Source organism: Vanacampus margaritifer, chromosome 20 (genome assembly GCF_051991255.1).
Source record: "Vanacampus margaritifer isolate UIUO_Vmar chromosome 20, RoL_Vmar_1.0, whole genome shotgun sequence".
Taxonomy (NCBI): domain Eukaryota; kingdom Metazoa; phylum Chordata; class Actinopteri; order Syngnathiformes; family Syngnathidae; genus Vanacampus; species Vanacampus margaritifer.
The window spans coordinates 10,970,499-10,990,529 of NC_135451.1; the positions used below are offsets into that span (position 1 = coordinate 10,970,499).

The 20,031-nt window shown below is 38.0% G+C and overlaps 1 long non-coding RNA gene across 2 annotated transcripts in view; it reads right to left on the minus strand.

Moving 5' to 3' along the window:
- Window positions 1-12,790: 12,790 nt before the first annotated feature.
- Window positions 12,791-20,031, minus strand: part of LOC144040383 (uncharacterized) — a 31,451-nt gene continuing 24,210 nt past the window's right edge. For both annotated transcript variants that reach the window (XR_013289719.1, XR_013289717.1), the window contains 2 exons: window positions 14,031-14,120; window positions 12,791-13,563 (listed from right to left, as the gene is read on the minus strand). This is a non-coding gene — a long non-coding RNA (uncharacterized LOC144040383). The remainder of the gene's footprint in view (window positions 13,564-14,030; window positions 14,121-20,031) is intronic.

A 20,031-nucleotide genomic window follows, 5' to 3' on the forward strand; every position in this document is an offset into this window, starting at 1 on the left:
TTTTCATTACAGATAATATTCACACAAATTAACTGCAATTAGGCAGCCAAATAAATAGTACAAAACTTTGAATAAAGATGATTAGCTCAACAAGTTTAGATTTTTTTTATGTACCAGAATGTTCTCCTGTAATGTAATTGGCCTAATATATATATATATAAGTATAAGTCCAGACTTCCCTCTCCCCAGCCACTTCAACCATGCTGTTGATTAATGCTATTGGGAATATTGAACACATATATGCTATATAAGTTGATTCTCATAGAACATATTTTGCAGTAACATTCAGTTATTTATATAGTGTGTAACAGTGTTATAACAGTGTTATAACAGTGTTATTACAGTGTTATTACATAAGTACTCCAGTTATTATGCCTAGCGCCACCTATTGACTATGTTTAAGATGAGAAATGAGATATGTGAGATGATTTCACGCAGTCAATAGTTTAGTGTATCATCTCCAGAGTGAGAGCAAACTTGACATTCTTTACTTAGCATGCATTTGAGTGGGTGGGTAGTCATATTTTTCATGCATGCTCGTCGGGTTATAATGACTTCCAGGTGGTGCATATTGATTTTGGAGCAAAGGAGGGCGACAAAGTTCTTCTAAGTTTCTCTGTTCTTGCTTAGCAATTAAACCAAACAGGCAAAGGACAAATTACTCGACTGAACTCCTGAATCATTGCGAATGTTATCTTCAAGGTGGCCAAATAAACCCTGCTTGCACACGCACAAGCACATAGGCGCAGAAAGAAAAAGAAAAAGACAAAACAAGATTGGATTAAACAATTTAATGAGGGCAGCAAAACAGTCTGGTTGCAAGTGAAATATAGAATGAGGTTCAGCAGTTAAATGGGACAATTAAGCTGCTGACTTTGACACCGCAAGGTCACAGCATTTTTGTTTTGTAGTTCTCTTTGTTCCGTGACTTAAAAACAACTAAACCACCCAAAAAATAAAATAATAAAAGACATTTGATACAACTTTGGTAAATAGGTGCAGATTTTATCCTTTTAATCAACAGCGCAAGTAAGATGTCGTCATCGTAATATAGCGTATTGCTGATTTGCACATTTAATCATACGTTTTTATTTGTTTGTTTGCCAGTTTGTATTGCTCACTTCCTGTTCAAGTAGTCGGAGAGTGCATCTAATCTCCACAACAAGCCGTGTGCATAAATTGATGAAAATGTCAACAGTAAAATTAACACGCTTTAAAGATTTTATTTGACATTTTACAAGATTAATTTGTAAACATGTGCTTACAGTTACCACTAGCGACGAATGCATTCACGCCAATAGCGTTTTTCATTAACACATCACTCAGTGTTTAACGATGGTGAAAATGCTGTTAAGTGTCAAATTACAAGCGTTACTGTTAAGCGTGAATTAGAAAGTCGGGCCATTGTTGTGGCATTAGTGGCTGTTCTAAAACAAATACATGGAAAGCGCAGTCAAAAAAAGATGGTGCGGTGATTGATGTGGTGGGGACGTAGCGATAGCATCGGTGCTGTATACAAATAATTAGCATTCCCCAAAAAGGGGTTATAATTCCCTGTACTCATACTTTAAACCATAAATATGCCACGCCGTATTATCCCAAAACACTAATATAGCGTTTTAAATGTTGCTTGCCGTATATAAGCTTATATAATCACTATACTGTATAGGTCACGTATATATGTGACTGTGTGTACTCTGTGTGCCCGGAAGTGATGTACCGCGTAAAAAGGTCAACAGTTCACAGCGGTCTTGTTCTTTGACTTGTCACATTGTCTCTGTCAACAATGGAGTCATCACATTTAACAGCACAGGGGATGGCGGCTAACATGTTAGCCTCACAGTCACCGGAGGTGATTCAAATGAGATTCTGAAGGCATTATTTGATTACTTTATTAAGTGTAATCTTTTGCGTGTTCAAATAAATCAGAATTGAGATCTCATGAAGAAGTTTTCCTTGCAAGGATTTATTAAGAGCTCTTAAGACACAGGAAAAAAGCTTACATTCGAAAAGTCATGTTAAGCTCCCAGTGTGTAGAATATGGAAACACCCAGTCGCTTTATACTAGTAGAATAGATTCTCTCCCCCTCTTAGATTTGACAAAGAGTTAGTGTTTTTAATAAGCAGACACATGATACTGATATGATCATCTCAGCTCCCCACCAGCTTCGGAGAAATTATGTAGACAGGCTTTGACCTTGGACCTTCAGTTTTTACAACCAAATGACTAATGACATGAGTCCTTGACAACTTTTAAAACATACACATTCTTATCTCAAGAGATGGTAGGGAGTGAGAGGTTCAAATGTATTTCACAAAATCATTATCACAGTGTTATTAATTTAACTACACATAGTTATAATACATCTATATACCTATAAGTAAATTCAAAAACAGTAAAAATATAAATTGAAAATGTTAAATGTCAACAATTCCGATTTGAGATTCCGATTTGAATCACTGCGTTGAGGTTGTATGTTCAGAACTACTAAATCCCGCTACTGCTAATTTAAAACTCATTTTGAAAAGAGATCAATTGATCTGGTATTTGCCATTGAAAGGTTTGTTTGTTAGCCACGCAGGCTTAGTTAGCATTGACGCATGAAATGCGAGTGAGTCACTGTTAAATGAATACATGTCCACATTTCTTGTTAGGTAACTTGAACCTTGTGAAGCCTATATTGGACATTATATACCTGCTCTTATGTTCATAACTCATAGTGTTTACTTCCATGTCAACAACAACCTTGCAGATGATTACAACAGAGGCTTGACTCACCAACGTAAAAGGGCTACTTACCGTGTTGTTGTTTTGAATTGTCCTGACCTTAGTTACGTGTTAGCTAACCTCAAATATATGTACGCTATTTATTGGCTCCAGCACACCCACGATGGATGGGTATTTTTTAGCGGAAGCGTTATTATTTTCGCAGTCGTTATACAGACCCGGGAGGTTAGCAAAGCACACTCTTCCTATTCGAGCTGTCGGCAAAGCCTGAGGCTACGATGAAGCGGGAAACTGGTTTTGCTTGCTTCTCACAAATCCCCCAAAATACACTTTTTACACCTAAGAGTTGAGAACAAATGGCCAAGTATCTGAGATGCTCTTTCTTGAGGTGTTGCGCAAAATAAAAAACAATAAAAAGTCCCGAACGATAGCTTTTGGAGATAAGCGCCGTCAACAACTACAGACAGACCGCAGCCTCTCTTAGCACGGTAGACGGGGCCAAAAGTTAGTGAGCAGAGTCAATATAAAAGATTTACACCCAGGGAGAAGGACTGCAGAGAAAGCTACTGAAGGAATGATGAGGGGAAAAGACATCCAACGGCTTTGTGACGGCTTTATGGGGAACAAAGTGCTAAACCTCACATGTTTGAACAGCTTTTTCAGGGTTATGACATAATGTAAGGGTTCTAAGAATGATGTTTTTGGTGGAGAGCAATAATGTGTTTTGAGCAACACTTTAAGTTGGCGATTGACAAAATGTTGCTTGTCCGTCATTGTCAGGCTAAGTCGAAATTGTAATCATCAATCCATCAGTCCGTCATTTTATTCCAACCACGCTTCTGTCATCACTTCCTCACCACTATTATAGGACAGAGGTGGGAATTCCGTCAAAACAGGCGTCCGTCTGAGAGGTCCGTCGGTACTTGACCCGGTTAGTGATGATTACACCGACAGATGAAAACCTACTTCTGTTAATGCTTAGTCCGTCATTTATTTTTTTATTTTTTAAAGCTTCTCATCATTCATTAGCAAAGCGACGGACGTCAGTACTGATGGAATACGCTAGCCTGGCAAGCCACATCCACTTTCTTGGAAGAGAAAGTGGGTGTGGCTTGACAGGCATCCGTAAACTGCGATTCGGCTCCGGCCGAAAACATGCCGGCGAATCATATTTGTCTATTTGCGTGACGTCGTCTTCATATTACCATGGTCCCAAAAACTTATTTATTCATACGTTTTTTAAAATGGTTTTTTTTTTTATGCTAGAGCATACAGAAGGCTTTGATGCAGCCTCTGACCTGAAGAGAATGGTTGAAGCAATAGTAGTTATTACAAAAAAACGATCAGTAGGTGGCAGCAGAGTATAAGAGATCAACCAGGGTTATGTTGCAACTCGCTCTTTTCACCAGTGTTCTCAACAGGTTTGTGAATAATGATGAAACTTAGCTATATTCTAATGCTAATTGCTGCAAAACTGAAACAGATACAAATAAGAAGAAACTCTAATCTTTCTTTTGGTAGGTTCCACGTTTTTATAGCAATAGAACAGAATATTCCGTGGGCCTTGCAAAATCAGTCAAAATCCAGTAAAACAGCCGGGAGTGAAGGGGGTTGCTTCAGTGAAAATGGCTGGGAGTGAATGAGTTAAAGGGACGGTATTTTTGTGACTACTCATTTCTGTTATTATTCTTAAAATTTGTTATTCCACGACTACTTTTAACCTTCGCCGTAACAACACCAAGCAAGTGTCCTCACATAAACCCCGTCTGTTTTTTGTTTTTTTAAATGTACTTCTCAGCACTTTCCCCACACCTGTGTTTTTTTTCTCCACATCAACAGTTCCCCATCTAATTTGCTGATAATGTATCCCATCTTGAATTGCCAGCTCTCTCTCAAAGGACCACTAACGTGTCCTTTTTTAAACTGGTGTCCGCCTGATGGCTCTTATTTCAATAGAGGGCATTTGGAGCTGCTTAAAACTTTACACTTTTATTCCCTAGAGGCAAGTTAGACTTCAGAAGCATTCGACAAGACTATTTGTCTATCGGAGGAAATACAATTATTGTTGTTAAAATGTTTTTGTGAAACAGGGAACATTCTGGGTTTTATTTATGCGAGAGTTTAATTGTATTTTGTTTTATGAATGGAAGTAAACTTCAACTGGGAGTGACAAATAAACAGCTTGAAGCAATATGAAAATGGTTCCGCTCATGTTGTGTCTGTTTCTTAGCGGGAATTAAAGTCTCTCATCACTTTTCTTTTTTAGTAGCCGCGAGAGGGCTCGGAAAAGTTGTCAACACTGACTCATGCTTTTGAAAGCCCCTCTCTGGACGTAGTCATTTTGTTGTTACAAAAAGTAGAAATATTAATATAATGATGGTCTTGTATCAATTAAAGAGGGGATTCCCGATGGCCAGTCCGCCTCTGCTTCTGTCCTTAAAACACATCAAGTTTCTGTATAGAGTTGAGTTTGCCTTAAGTATCTGTTGTTGTAATAATGCTGCGAAACCTAGCGATGCTAAAGTGTTTACCATTGATTGCTTTCTTTTATTTTCTCCCAGCACAGTACAAATTATGATTATACAAGTTCGTCACAATGCAAGAAATGCATGTACTGAATGTCTAATATCATTCTTTTCAAAACCACATTGAAAACTGTTTCAATTAAAATGCAACAATCTGGTTTCTGATTATAGAATGGACATAATTGCTTCCTGTGTTTACAAAACCCATTCAGGCTCAGGGACATCATATTCTACTACATTCCACTCTGGCAAGAATAGTTCTAGTTTTTAATTCACATGTTGCGTGATTGCTCCAACATTCTTAGAAATGTTGAAAGGTATTTTCTACAACCATACAAAGAGAGCTCAAATTGTCATTCAAGCTTCTGAATAAATGAAATAAAACACTGAAATGCTGTATTTGTATTGAAGAGAAGCTTTTGTGTTCTTTACCAGCAGTCGTGAGCATAGAATTGATTTTTTTTTTGGGGTCACATATGTGTTCCCATACATTTCTTTGTAATGAATGGATGGATGGATGTGGTGTGGGGCGGGGGGTCGTTTTTTCCCCCTGTTTTTTTCCCTCTTTTTTTTTTCTCTCAGAATCATACGACAGACGTTTGCGGGCACATAATAGAAAGCTGCTTTGACAAGACCAAGTCGTCTTAGTGGTCAATATTGACTACGGCTGTTTGTCAGCATAGCAACGATTACTTTTACAGAACTCAGAAGGCCTACGATTAAGAATTGTGGAGTTGGTTACAAAAGTATCTCTAGTCTCAATGTTCGTGAACTCACGCACAGTTGTTTACAAAAAAAAGTTCAGCATTGTTGCTATGGCACACTTAGAACAGGTCGCACACTCATTTTGATTAGGCCAGTATTTTTATGTACTTGTTGACAATTTTCCACTCTTTTAATGAAAAACACATTTAATTTTGATAAGGAAAATCTCTATATGAAAAACCTTTTCCTCCTCCCACTCTTCCCTCACTTGATTCAAGTTACTTCGTCAGACGCAAGGGAGAGACTAAAAAAGCAGTTAAAGGGGTGGGGGGGGGGACGGCGTTGGGGTGGGGTGAACTACAAATGGAACTCTGACTGATTGTGGTTTAGCATGCCCTCCATGCCTTGCCCGGGGGCCGTCCTCCTCCTCGGGAGATCCTCGCAAACCATCTTAAGTGCCCTTTCCATTTCTCTAAAAACTCAAGTGAATTTTCATGAGCAAAAAGTCTTCAAGGGCGAAGGGAGAGACGGCATAGTTTATTATTTTGTCAAAGGGAGCCGCTGTGGTCAATAGATGTAAACACAGGGTCAAGGTTTCTGAATTAGAAGCAATAGGAGGTCGTTTGGTCGCAAATGAAGTTTCAGTGGCTTGTAACTAACACAATGCTTGCTAACGCTTGTTAGCAGGAAGCTACGGCTTAATACATGTGCTCATGAATACTGCTATGGTCAATAGATGTAAACACAGAGTCAAGGTTTCTGAATTAGAAGCAACAGGTGGTCAATTGGTCTTAAATGAAGTTTCAGTGGTTTGTAACTAACAGAATGCTTGCTAGCGCTTGTTAGCAGGAAGCTACGGCTTAGTAAATGTGCTCATGAATACTGCTATGGTCAATAGATGTAAACACAGAGTCAAGGTTTCTGAATTAGAAGCAACAGGTGGTCGTTTGGTCTCAAATGAAGCTTCAGTGGCTTGTAACTAACAGAATGCTTGCTAACGCTTGTTAGCAGGGAGCTACGGCTTAATACATGTGCTCATGAATACTGCTATGGTCAATAGATGTAAACATGTAAACACAGAGTCAAGGTTTCTGAATTAGAAGCAATAGGTGGTCGTTTGGTCTCAAATTAAGTTTTAGTGACTTGTAACTGACTGATAGAATGTTTGTGAGAACAAATGTTAGCAGGAAGCTATGTGGAAACATACACCTCAAGATATTGTGAAGCTAGGAATAGTGCCAAGTTCTTCTCAATGGTAGAATAGCTCAATAGAGAATTTCTGGGAAAATAAATAACTGACCGTATGGGTGACCTCCTCCCGCAGCAGCACAGCTCCAGTTCCCACAGTACTTACACCTCCAGAGTCAACAGACGACTGGGTTTTGGTTAATTGCCTTCTGCACTTCCAACTACCTTTGAAGGGTCACACGCTTGGAGAATTTTAATGTGGCAAACACACATTTTACGCCATCTATCAAGTGTTCTAACAACAGCTCATTTCAACAAGGTGCTTTTGACTCTCATAAGGTCTGGTCAACTTTGTAGACAGACTAACTGGCAACATTCAAATATTGTCATTAACACTCAATCCCCTCTTAAATAGTGGATTTATCAAATGCCTACACAGAACCAATATTTTTGCTTCACCACCATATTGGCACGCTGCAAGCTGCTCCTGGAAGTCGCCCAGATTTTTTAAAGAGTCTTGCTATTTTTCTTCAGTTTAAGGCAAAGGGAATTAATTAATTGGGCCAATATCAAAAACACTAGAGGGACATAAGACTCCTTCACAGCATCCCTAGGCGCAAACAATACAAAAGGGACGTCCTCATCACATTTTTGTCAAGAGAGACCATATTAAAAAAGACCCGTCCCACATGATTTCCACTTTCTGTAAAACCCTGTGAATAACACGCACCCGTGTATATGCCAAAATCACCCTTAAAAGCTTTTTTTTCTTCTCTGTGCTCGTGTATAATATAGTCCCCCGATTTGCTGCTATCCTTTTAGAATCAACGAGATTTGAAGTATGTGCCACGATGTCAGTCTCACATTTGCTCTCTCATGTTGTATGTTACATACATGCAGTTTGTTCGGCCGTTTTGCAGTCCCTTGACGTTTGTAGTGACATGCAGTTAAAACTCAAATCGTATTTCTTTTGATTAAAACCACACAAAAAAAATGCGTAGCCTTCACTGCTACTGCTTTAATGCTACTTTGAACTTGAAAATCGGGGGTTAATCTGGCTGGTTATGCAGTATCTGATAAATCCATTCTCTTTGATTAAGTTCAATTTAAACTCAATCAACTGCTTCCTCTCAGAAGCTTTCGTTATGCTTTGCTGCTGATTAAATGAGCAATCTTTATTTGGGTGCTCGTGTATTTTCATCTAGTTTGCTTGCACTTTCTTTTAATGAAGCATGTCCGCTCATCTTTTCCCATTCCAGGCCCATTCATCATCTAATCTGTTTACATCAGACGATGATGACTATCATTGTGACGGATGACAATGAAGTGAAGCAGAGTGGGAATTCAAACACGCTGGTTCGCTCAGAATTTGAACTCAAGATGCCAAACTATTTGTTAAGTTGTGTTCATTTTAGCAAACTATGAATATTTTTGTGCCTGAACTTTTTGGTGACTCCATTATCTTACTGCTTTAAAAATACGGACTGAGTATTTTCCTGTCTGCTGCACAATAAATACAAATAAGCACTTTGGTCAACCTTTATTTGTCACTCCCAGTTGAACTTTATTGTAAAACTGAACAATAATAAATGGATGGATGGATATTTAAACTACAAATTGCCCAACGAAACTATAAAACTTCATCTGCTAGCTTAATGCTAATGTGAAATGGACTGGCTAATGAAATTAGCATCGATGTTAAGATAATTCTAAACTCTTAAACAACAGCTACTTACATTGTCGCTATGAAAAAGGTCATTAAAGGACATACTCACACAAGGTCAAACTGTGACAGAGTTTCCGTGCCATCACGGAGTTATACAACGCTACATTCTGTTGATTTTTTAGCATGAATGGTAGTGACCAGTTTAACATAGGGTGACCAGCTGTACCATTAGCTTTAGCTAAAGTAATACACAACCACAGGACAGTTGTTTGACTAGCGATTCAATCTGTTATAAATAATGAAGACATTTAACATTTTCAATTTATATTTGTACTATTTTTGAATTTACTTATAAGTATATAGGTGCCATATAACTGTATGTATTGAAATGACTACAATGTGATAATCATTTTGTGAACTTCATTTCAACCTCTTACTCCTCACCAGCTCTTGAGATAAGGATGTGTATGTTGCAGAAAGTTGTCAGAGTCTCTTGTCATTAGTCATTTGGTCGTAAAAACTGAAGGTCTAAGGTCAAATCCTGTTTACATCTGTTTCCCGAGCTGGTAGGGGAGCTGGAGTAAACATGTCTATTTATTATCATCACTAAACCTTTGTTCAACCTGAGAGGGGGATAGAAACCTTTTATTTTTTATGTATAAAAGAGTGGGTGTTTTCTATTCTGGCACACACTTGGGGCTGGACATTGCTTTCAAATGTAGGCTTTCTAATTGTGTCTTAAGAGCTCTTAAAAAAATCTTTGCAAAGAAAACTTCTTCATGAGATCTCAATGCAATTATTTTGAACACGCAAAGATTACACTTAATAAAGTAATCAAATGATACCTTCAATAGCTCCTGGTGAAAATCTGGTGTTCATTTAATTTTCAGCTGAATTGTAATGTCTCAGTTTGTGATTTTGAAAATCTGGCCACCCTATTTAAAATTTATTTTTTATCATTCAAGTAGCCCACATCTTTTAAGAGTCCCTCGCACAAGCCTAATGTACTGGACTTTCAGGGTCAAGTGGGTTGAAGCATGGCGGAGAGAATTTCCCTTCCTTTTTACTTTCATTTTAAGGAAAGCATTTGATATATTCCGTCGCTCTATTCCAATATTGCAATGAAATGTATTTAAGTACTTCAAGGGTTGCATCAAAAAGAGATTTTTGATCTGTTGTTCCTTCTTTATTCAGGAGCCCCCGAAGAAGCACAGCCATTGTAAGACTTTCATGTTTTGTCAAGAATAAGAATTTGTATAACATATCCTGTGGAATTATGGCTCAGTTGTAGTGTTTAAAGTATCCCATGAATAAAAGGCTGGCCCAGACCGGTCAGCCTGTCGCAGATGAATATATTCTGCTTGATTAACATTAGTTAGACAAGTTCCTTGCAATTTGTTGTGCCTAATAATGGGTGACCCATTGGTATAATTCTGACAGGCCATAAGAGTGGATATGACGTGTCCTTTGCACGTGCTATAATTATAGCGGAAGCCCTGTAACTGTGGCTATGACGGTTATGATGACAAAGCCGAAGCAAATTAATTTTCAATGAGTGCAACAACATGCAGGGGTTGAGTGCGCAGTGAATGATGAAGCATTCCCGAGCCTCTTGTGTTGTGTGATAACACATTTGTCACGTCTGATAACAGCGCCCGATTCCAGTCGGCTAAGTGTCTGACTTCTCGGTTGTTGGGCGGTTTTTATCAATTTCGAATTGCCATATCGGTGACATCACTCTGATGCCGCCAAAACATTATCCGCAGACCATCAAATTGTTGACAGGCAGTGTTCCAGCAACGTCTATCAGCTCAAGCAGAGCAGTCGTTTTGGTCAAAGACGGTGTCTGTATCATGTCGGAGCTCAGCAGCGGTGTGCATTCAACCACTTTCAATGATTTTTTCCAAGCTTACATATTCACATCAGGGGCATTGGGGAAAAGTAGTTCACGCTCAAATCCCCATTGTGATATTCTAGAAACTGGGAATTTCATAGACGCCGCGCGAGTGTATCTTTAGGAAACCGCTCTTCATTTTTTGTGAATTTTTGGCGAGGTTGCTCGAGCAGCATTTGAACACAACATGTACTAATGGTCTGGTGGGTATCCAGAAATGAGTGCTATTAATAATAGAGAGCCCATTGGAGTGTGCGGCCCCTATTATCTCTGTGAGCAGTCTTGTGGGGATAATGTCAAGGGTACTGGATGAGTGTCTCAAATTAGTATTCATATGTGATATTAGCCTAAAGCAACCTAACAAATTTAGGCTAGTGCGACGGCGAGTTCACAGCAGAATTAGCATGCTATCTTTGACATGGTCACTCAGATTGACTAAGTTAGTAAATGTTGAAGGGAATGATCTTTTTCTCCGCGTGTTCGTTTTCTTTCGGGTAGTGCGAATGTTGGTTATCCGAATGCAGGCTGGAGATCGATGAACAGTTGCTTCGAAGCTTTTATTTCTACAGTACAGAATATTCCGGGCACAAGTGAGTTCCAGACAATGGCTGCAGCCTCTCACAAATGCGAAGATTATAGAGGATTTACAACATTCTTATACTATCTTGAAGGGCGGTACCACAAAACCCCCAGCAAACAGCCCACCCGGAGTTCACCGGACATGAGATACTTCAAAGACATCATACTAACACATTGACTTCAACCACAGACAAATGGTCTATTGTTGTGGAAATAGAGGAGGTCCTCCAGACATGGCCGGCAGAAATCGCGACAACACTCACAAAGACACATCCACAGATAAAAGTTCTACTGAGGAAATAAGGAAATTAAAACAGTTATGACTAAATCTGGGTAGAAGACCCTCTTCATAAACAAGATTTTTTTTTTTTTAATGGAAGGTTTCTGGCTTTATCTTTATCTTGAGAACAAAGTGGTAAAATGACTTAGAACAGTAACACACTTGCAAGGAGCATGGAGAAGATGCTAACATGCTAACAGTGTGACTGTGACCTTTACATATAAACGTAGCTTGACATTTCTTCAACCCTCTAAAGTTTTAAACGCACATAGCATTTAATTGAGCAGGTGGTCAAAACATTGCAGCCATTGTGTATATGTAAGAAACAAAGTAACAGTCATTTCTGTTCTGGAAAAAGTTTTCTTTTCTGAGGTACTGAAGCAAACACAAAGTCCAATATAGACAGCCTTTCAAAACTGTGACCAACTTTGATATTTACCTACTGTCCTTGGACGCCACTGGGTGATATGTGTCTTTGTTTTCTTTTGACCTTGTTTGAAGTGTCCAGGCCATTTCACACCAGGGATTCACTTGGTGACGAGCTTGTAGCGCTTGTGTAGCTGGTCACCTGACCCCTAACGCACTCTGCATCCAAAGAAGCATAAACTCTCTCAGCATAGCTTCCTTTATCTCTTTATATTCAATTTTCTGCCCCACTTATTGTGGTGTTCTGAGGGCTTGCAAGTTACACATTTATGCAACATGTATTAGGCCTTCAAACAAAGTTATTCCTTTTTTCTTTTCTTTTTTTTTATTCCTGCCACTTTTTTGACAGACATCTACTTCGACATAATTAATCCGATTCACATCATTCCAATTTCAACATATTCCAAATAATTACGCAATGGTGGCTAGTATTTTTCTTATTCCAAATTCCAAAAAATTCCCCCAATGAGGCCCAGTTTTTTCCAACACTTGTAAACCATTGATTCCCAATGGTGCATTTAACATTTGTTCACATTGATTCCATTTCGAAATGAAATCATTCAGTTCATTAAATTCACCTTCGGAACGATTTTCAAAATACCAAAGTTTTGCACATATGAAAAATTCCCAATTTTTCACCACAAAAAAAGGCCCATATTAGGACATATTTACTCCTTCAACACTACTTGACCGATTAAAACCATTCCAACTTCAACATGTTCAGCTCATTCCAGTTCATTGTATGCTATGCTTTACAATATCATTCTACATCATTCAGAATCATTACAAGTAATTCCACATGTTTCAATGTTTTTTATTCAGCCTTCTCCGCAATTTCTCCAGAAATTGCAAATTTTATTCCGGTTCATTGTTTCATTCCATGTCATTCAATATCACTTTCTATCATTCCATATCATTAAAAGTAATTCCACATCATTCCGCATGCTTCAACGTTTTTAGTACTGTCACGATTGAATATTTTTAGAATTGAATAATCTATCAATTATATTAATTATATCGGTTTAATTTGAATTTTGCATCAAAATGTATTACAAAAGCATTTTTTCTCTGATTACTGTCTATTAACCAGTGATTGTTGTTTATTTCGTACTTTGTATTCATATAGTGATTAATAAAAGGGGGATTGACTATGTTACCAGTTTGGTCATTGTCTTCCAAATTAAAAACAAATGTTTGCAAATTTCTTATTCTGATTAAACACAAAAGATAATCAGTCTTCTTTCATGAAAGACTACAGAACCAGTGAACAATTACTGTAGATATGCTGAAATCAGAGGATTTGGACAGTTCTGAATTTAAAAAAAAAAATGGCTCCAAATGATTACTTTCGTATTAAAATAGTTGTCGATTAATTGATTCATTTTGACAGTTCTAATGTTTTTTTCATTCAACCTTTCAGCCTGCACACCCAATTTCTCCCAAAAAATGCAAATGTCTAGTTCTGCATAAAATGAATTCAAAAGACATAATTTCATGAGAAAACATTGCTTAAGAATTACTGAATGTTTGGAGGTTCCATTGCTGCCGTGCTCCAGATCGGCGCTCCCCAACCTTTTATGCACCGTGGGCGGGCCAGCATAGAAACAAGTAAAAATTAATTAATAAATGCACAAATCACCATTACAGTGAATGTAGTTGTCATTGTCAGTGGGTTGCTAATACAAAAGGTCAAGCAATTAAGTAGCTCTTTGTGGGCCAAAGTGAGATTAGACTAAGGGGAGCATATTCATGCTTGCCTGCTGTAAAATGCAGCATGTGGGGTGTTAGCAGACATGACCTCCACCAACACGGGCTTCATGTTGTTTTTATATTCCAGCTGCTACAACGGCATCGTTTTTCAATTATGAAGAACTCATAATCACATTTAACCTTAGCTGAGAGTTCGCATAAAAACAAATGCTTGTATGGGAGAATGAATTTGAAAACAATGCATACTATATAAAACTCATCTGTTGTTATTTAGGGATCTTGTCACCAGTGAAATAATTCCTCATCTATGTTGTCACCCCCCCTCATACCTTTTCACTGTTCAATTATACATCACGTCTCGATTCCGCAAGTATGGGTGGCTGGCTTTCCGCTCATTTGATGTGCAGATGAAGGAGAATCTGAAATGCACATTCGCAAGTGTGGAGCAAAAAATAAGTGCTTGGATTCGGAAGTTTCTAGCTGCTCTTTAAAAAATTTTTTTTAACTCCATTTAACTCATCTGTCCGTCTCAATCACATGATCAGCCATTTGCCCTTCAAACAGTCTTCTTTTTTTTTTTTAATCAGTATAATGATGTAACTGTGTAGCAACAGACAGTCCGAACTGGGCCATCCCATTGAAAGACATCACGTCGCAGTTTTTATATCTAGATCTAGCCATCAAAAAAAGCAAGGGTGCGGCTAAGTAGACGATCATGTGAATTAAGTCAGCAGAATATTTCCATTAGTAATCTTCATATATAATGTTTCGAAAGAGAGCAGAGTGCAACACTTTACGAGCTTTGAAACAAGTTTCACTTCGCTCGGGGATCAAAAATAGTGGAAGAGATCGCCGCGAAGTACCGCGCGGTGCCCTCCTCAAAGAGGATTATGTCCTCTTACCAGTGTGCGGGCTTGTTAAAATACAACGGCGGCAGTGCTTAAGGATCTGCTCGGAATTTTGTTCAAGCACATCTTAATACAAATGTTTCGTGTAACATGTACTTCAGAAGAAGTATTTTGCATTGGAGTCATGGTCTCGGTTTTCAGCAAAACAAGGCGATTCAAATGAAAGCTAAATCAACTCGCATCCTTGTATTATTGACGCCAACGATGCATTTTACACACTAGAAAATGATGCTACATTCAAACCTTTAAGCTAACTCAAACGGGAGCTACCATACATTTTAAACCATAACTTGATTTTTGTAGGTTATTAAATTGGTAACAAATACTGATGCTACATTCAAACCTTTAAGCTAACTTTAATCCAACTCAAACTGGAGCTACCATACATTTTAAATAATAACTTGATTTTTGTAGGTTATTAAATTGGTAACAAATACTGATGCTACATTCAAACCTTTAAGCTAACTTTAAGCTAACTCAAACTGGAGCTACCATACAGTTTAAATCACAACTTGATTTTTGTAGGTTATTAAATTGGTAACAAATACTGATGCTACATTCAAATCTTTAAGCTAACTCAAACTGGAGCTACCATACATTTTAAATGATAACTTGATTTTTGTAGGTTATTAATATGGAAACAAATACTGAAGCTAACTTTATGCTAACTCAAATTGGAGTGACCATACATTTTAAATTACAACTTGTTAATGTGATTAAATCGGAAGCGAAAACTGATGCCACGTTTAAACCTTTAAGCTAACTTTAAGATAACTCAAACTGGAATCACTGTACAGTATATTCGAAATGTCAACTTGATTTTGTACGGGGGGGGGGGGGGGGGGGGGGAATTCCCAATAGGAAGTTAGTGTCAAACTGTTAGCATCATAAACCATTTTGATTAACATTTTAACATTCTTGATGACATAAACGCAAAACTAATGTACACCAGGTGGTGGTTAGAATCACCAATCAATTTTCAATATAATTGGCAGAAATAGAACCTAATTTCCAAAATCTAATTTTGCTTAAAGGGTCCCATGGAGACTTACCGCTGTTCTTTCTCACCAGTCAAGAAAGACTCATTGACCTGACTTTAAGTGTCATGTCATTTTCAACATCCTTTCTGGAGATGTTCTAGCCCAGGCATGTAAAGGACAACTATCTGATTTTCACATTTCATGTGTTGTGAGTGTGTAGTTGCACCAGAACACGAATAATAGTTTCCCTACAAGAGTGCTCACATCTAGTGTAAGAAATGATCTCTGATTGTGGCTGTATTTACCTGTGTCGTCTCCTTTATTAAACTGAGCTGAGAATCTTTTGAGTGGAATTTTTTGACATGACTGATATATAATTCATGGCAACAAAGACAAAGAAGTGTTTCATAATTGGAAAATGCTGTCAGGTAATTTTAGTGGTTTAAAATGTTGTTGTTTTTGTTCAGCTTGAGGTCCAAACATAATTCATCAATTGTAGCAGGTTTATTTCTGCGTTCAATCAAGAGAGGAAAACATGACTAATAAGATGAGAGAACAGTATGGGCCATGGATGGATGATAGCTAGCTAGCTAGCTAGCTAATAGTTTGAAGTAGCAAAGGGAATTTGACCAAATTGTGAAAAAATATTGATTAGCCCAAAAAATATACGGTATGTATTTTTCAAGGGTCTCTCGGTATTCTACACTGCCAGTGTTGTATTGAGCAGAAAAATTCTTCCAAGCATTTTTTCCATTATGCCATATAATGTGGATGGAGCTCAACTTCCCATAGCTGATATATGTACAGTGAAACCAATTTATCACAGGGTATATGTTCCGGACCTACCCGCAGGTAAAAAGACGAAATACAGAGAGACCATATAAAAATACATTTTCCAAATACAATATTTTCCTCTTTCTTTGTTTGTTTCTTTCTTTCAAGAAAGGGGAAAATAGTTCTTAAAGTTTACTGTAAACCTGAGATGTGAATAAAGCATTGTATGTTTAAATACCAAAAATGTCCAAAAAGATCACATTATTTCATATAACAAAAGTCTAATAGCATCCTGCTAACATAAAATGTGAAACGCCACAGAAAGGCTACAGGAAGTTAGCTTAGATGATACGTAATTATAATCAATGGTAATTATAGTCAATTTTTCCAGTCTCTGCCAGAGGTGGCAAATTCAAGTCCAGAAAGTAAAAACCCTGCCACAGTTTGGCTTTAGACCCTGATGCTAGCTAGCTCCCTAGCTAGCTCCCATGGTGATCATTTATCAGCTAAGGAGCTAGCTTTAGGGTGGTGCTCGTTTACCTCCTAGGGAGCTAGCTAGCATCAGGGGCTAAAGCCAAACTGTGGCTGGGTTTTTTTACTTTCTGGACCTGGATTTGCCACCTCTGGTCTCTGATTTACACCTGATCAAGCTGGAACTTAGCGTAGCAATGTTTACATGAAAGCCCAACCAATCCGAAGGTCTTAATAGCTGTGGGACTGCTGTTGAGGTGGTGTGTGGGCGGAGGAGGGTCACAGTTTTCACAACGCTGTCATGATGGTTTAACAGCAGCAAAGTGAGAGATAACACATAAATGTGACAGCGTAAAAGTAATTGGCTTGAAAGGGCAGCACGTTAGAGTGTGATTGGAATACATGCGACTAAACTAATGGACCGTAGCAGAGAAAGTGGAAAAACTGTGCTGTGACTTAGAGGGCATTCACAAGGAGATGGTCTTACTGGCTGAACTTTTACTAAGCTTCATTTGTTCTAGTAAGCAATGCAGGGGCTGTAAAGGGACATGGGTTCAAACAACATGGTATCAGCATCAGTATTGTGGTCAGTTATCCATAATTATGTGTCCTATAACCACTACAACTTTTTACTTTTTTTTTTTCATTTTATTGCTAACACTACAGTCTCTCTGCAGCCACGAGGGGGAGCTTCAATTTCTTAAAATCAATATTGTATCATCCATTTTCTCCATTGGTGAGCATTAAGCCATTTAGCGCCCGTTTCTGGAACCATGAATATTACATGAAATTGTTCCCTTGTCCGAAAACTGATAAATGATGTAATAGGAAACTAATTTCACCTAAATTGTATGATTCAATCAAGTACATTACAAGCCATTAAAAAATATATTGTGTTATTGGGGAAAAAATAGAAGGTGAACATTGATGGAAACCGTATAGTATTGATATGTTTAAAAATTACAAAATCAAACAAAACAACACCTTTGGAAAGTTCGATTGAAACTGTAAAAAGTGTTCAAATAAAGGAATTCAAAGTGGACGAAACAGCCAGCACACAGCCCACAAGACAAAAATACATAACACCAAATTGTTTCAGATGTAGGAATCCTTGTTTGATCACATCCTCCCACCAAAATATATTGAAAAAGTGCAAGATGAATATAAAGGAATGAGCAGCAGATGGATGAGGAGAGCAAGAGGGCGCTTAGAGTTACAATATGCGTTGTACAATGCAGCAGATTGTGTGCCCTGCTGCTGTTGGCCAGCAAAGACAAGTCGAAGCAATACAGAAGCACGCACACACATCCCCTTATGTAAATACACGATTCCGCACTGGTATGACAGAGGCAGATAGATAGAACTACATGATGTTACAGAGAGCACACAGCAAGGCTTCTCAATACTTCAACACTAGGGAGGGAGGGGCGGCTAGAATGCAATGACAGGCGTGAGGACAGAATGACCACACTGCCCCCTACCGGTGGTGTGGGATACAACATTGAGACGGCAGCAGCCAAGCTAGTCTTTCCCACTTCAACGCAAAACAAGTGGCAGTACTTAAATATATGTTTTAGGTATTGGTACTATATTTGAATATTTAAGTTGAACATGTTAACAAACTCCAGCTCCATTTCCTTTAGTACTTGTTTCCATCTAGCAATATTATTTGATGGCAAAATAACTTTCAATAAATCTCACAACTGCAGCCTTTTAGACCTGCCAACATTTCACACGACTGATACTGAGCTACTTGTTGTCGACTGGAGTTAAAAATAATAATTATAATAATAATATGTGCTGACTGAGCAGTTTGTTAAACCAATTCACTCATTTAGTTAAAGTTTTATTGCCATTTAAATCCTATTGTAGCGCTTTAAAAAACACTGTCTCCTAAAGAGGACAAATTTTGATTCCAATATACTGGGAAAAAAAACATTTGAAACCTGACATTTTTAGGTCAAGTCCTTGAGAAAGTTATTGACAGCTACGGATTTTTTTCCCCCTGCTATTGAATAAACTGTTTGGAAGACTTCAAGTCAGGTTTCAGACCTCATCACAGTGACAACCGTCTGGGCACTGATGCAGGTACAATCTCAATCTTAGTCCTTTTGGATCTGAGTGCTGAGTTTTACAGTCCATCAATTTGATCTTATTAGAATTTAAAGGACTGGGTAGTTAACTTGAGAACAGGAAGTACTTTGTTCCAATCGAAAACGTTTGGTCAGACAAAAGAACAGAGACTTGTGGGATCCCCCAGGGCTCCATCCTGGGACCCATTTTGTTCAGTGTTCACATGCTGAACCTTGGCCAGGTATTGTGCAATAATAATGTGTCCAGGTAAATCAACACTCTCTGAAGTCTAAGTCATGGCTTATTTATTTATTTATTGCCCACAGAAAATGGGAGAAATTACCTTCAATCATAAGACTCTCCTGAACTGGTCAACTGTAAGTCACATTTAGACAGACAACCATTCACACTCACATTCACACCTATGGACAATTTTGAGTCTTCAAATAACCTAATTTGAATGTGAATAGAGATAACCCAGGAACCTGACCTGAGATTCCACCAGTGCTATCATTTTAGCAAATCTTGTCAATCAATTCCTGGAGGAGCTCATTATCTTTGTAATGGAAGCTCTCTCTTTTTTTTTTATTGCAAGAAAGCCGATCAATGTTCTCATGTACTGTATGTTCACTACCAGCATAACTCAAATGCTATTTAACTGGTTTCCACAAAGCAGTGTGTCATATAGGGCAAAGGGAAGTGATTTAACTATCGTTATTGATCGCAGATATTTATTTTTATTATGATCTGTCTTTGTAGCGAGTGATCAAATGAATATGCTGGACCTTGCTGCCAGCTACAGGGCACATATGATGTTAGCGGTTTGGTATAGATGCTTTCTGTTTCTGAGTCAGTTTGCAAATTATAATAGAGAAAATGGTTCCGATTGTACATAACTGTATATATGGAGTGTATTTTGAATCACAGTTCGACAGAAGTTTTGTGAAAGAAATATGGCAAAAAACAGAAATAGATAATAGTCTAAATCTGAAGGGATTTTGTCATCTACAATTCATGATTTTTTGAGAAAACACATGGCTAGAAATAACATCGAATGCCTAGTTGGATGCAGCGAGAGACTCCCTTAAGTGGTACTGCAAGTTCAAAATGCATGTGAGTCCTAA